Source organism: Apteryx rowi, unplaced genomic scaffold (assembly GCF_003343035.1).
Source record: "Apteryx rowi isolate R43461 unplaced genomic scaffold, aptRow1 scaffold_1557, whole genome shotgun sequence".
Classification (NCBI taxonomy): Eukaryota; Metazoa; Chordata; class Aves; order Apterygiformes; family Apterygidae; genus Apteryx; species Apteryx rowi.
The window spans coordinates 11,085-13,020 of NW_020447816.1; the positions used below are offsets into that span (position 1 = coordinate 11,085).

A 1,936-nucleotide genomic window follows, 5' to 3' on the forward strand; every position below is an offset into this window, starting at 1 on the left:
GGGGTTGGACTAGATGATCTCCAGAGGTCCCTTCCAACTTCAGCGATTCTGTGACCCAACAGAGGGCTTGTCCTCCCAGGGCTCACAGCTGGACATCCAGTCCTCCAGCTGGGCATGGAGCCTTGTATGGGGGTGACTTTTGGAGTACGGACCAGCACAAAGGATGGGCGAGATTGTCTCAAGGATATGGGCTGGGTACACGACATAAGGGACAGAAGCTTTGGAGGAGGAGCCCAGCCGTCAGGCACTGCACCTGCAAGAACCTACTTTATTACAGAGACACTGTGAGGGAGTCAGCTCTGACCCAGTGTTAGACAAAACCTTATATGGGCAYCRGGTGAGACAGAGCAGTCTCAGTGAAGGTGGAATGAATCCAACCATTTCTGTAGCAGTGGGGTAACAATAATAACAACAGTAATACTAGTAATACTAAAAATAAAGTGAACAAACAAAGCTCTGTCCTGGTACGGGACACAGTGGGAGTCATTTGTGGAGAACAATGGCAATGTTAGCACTGCTGAAAAGTGTCCATGAAATCACTTTCCTCAGGGCATCTTTGAGCTCCTTGTTCCTCATGCTGTAGATGAGGGGGTTCAGAGTTGGAGGCACCACCATGTACAGAACAGCCACCACCAGATCCAGAGCTGGGGAGGAGATGGAGGGAGGCTTCAGGTAGGCAAACATGTCAGTGCTGACAAACAGGGAGACCACAGCCAGGTGAGGCAGGCACATGGAAAAGGCTTTGCGTCATCCCTGCTCAGAGGGGATCCTCATCACAGCAGTGAACATCTGCACGTAGGACAGCACAATGAAAACAAAACACCCAAAGACTAAATAGGCAGTAACCACAAGAAGTCCAGCTTCCCTGAGGTAGGAGTCTGAGCAGGAGAGCTTGAGGATCTGCGGAATCTCGCAGAAGAACTGGTCCACTGTGTTGCCTTGGCAGAGTGATATTGAAAATGTGTTAGCAGTATGCAGGAGAGAATTGAGAAAACCACTGGCCCAGGCAGCTGCTGCCATTCTGACACAAGCTCTGCTGCCCATGAGGGTCCCGTAGTGCAGKGGTCTGCAGATGGCAACATAGCGGTCATAGGCCATGACTGTGAGGAGAGAATACTCTCCTGCTAACAAGAAGACAAACAGAAAGACTTGAGCAGCACATCCTGAGTAGGAAATGGCCCTTGTGTCCCTCAGRGAATCGGTCATAGATTTGTGGTGGAGATCGTTCCAAGGTCCAGAACAGAGAGGCTGAGGAGGAAGAAGTACATGGGGATGTGGAGGTGGTKGTMGCAGGCTACAGCTGTGATGATGAGGCCATTGCCCAGGAGGGCAGCCAGGTAGATGCCCAGGAAGAGCGAGAAGTGCAAGAGCTGCAGCTCCCGCTTGTCTGCGAATGCCAGGAGGAGGAACTCATTGAGGGAGCTGCTGTTGGACATTGGCTCCCACTGGGCATGAGGGACTCTCCAGGGAGAAAAAGACAGGGACAAGTTAGGAGAGACTTTGAAAAGAAAATAAATAAATTAATAAAATGTTCCATTTCTTATTAAAAATCCCACATGGCTTCTCTCTTTTTTGGGAGGSYCTTTGCCCAGTTCCCTTGCTTGAGCTCTGSTTTGTGCTGCCTGAGTGTGTCACAAGGAGCAGGGACCTCTGCCCGTGGGCTCCACAGGAGTCCGTCMTGCTGTACCTGAAGAGGGTTCATGGGAATGGGGGTGACTAGCTCYGACACTCACAGTTTCTGTCAAAWGAAGTCCACTTACCTTGTGGAAGGTCTTTTYAGCATCTTCACTCCGATTTGTAAAGAATGAGGGTTGAGGAACAGAGTTTTAGGGAYTTTAAAATATTGTTTATTTTCTTTGAGATGCCCTTGTCACCCCTGGGGAGTGCTCTTTAAAAATGGAAATCCTTGGCATTTCTACTGTGAGTCCTGACAGGA

At 49.9% G+C, this 1,936-nt stretch overlaps 1 pseudogene; it reads right to left on the bottom strand.

Annotated features, from left to right (window-relative positions):
• Positions 1-483: 483 nt before the first annotated feature.
• On the bottom strand, positions 484-1,124 carry LOC112962821 (annotated as a pseudogene).
• Positions 1,125-1,936: the final 812 nt, after the last annotated feature.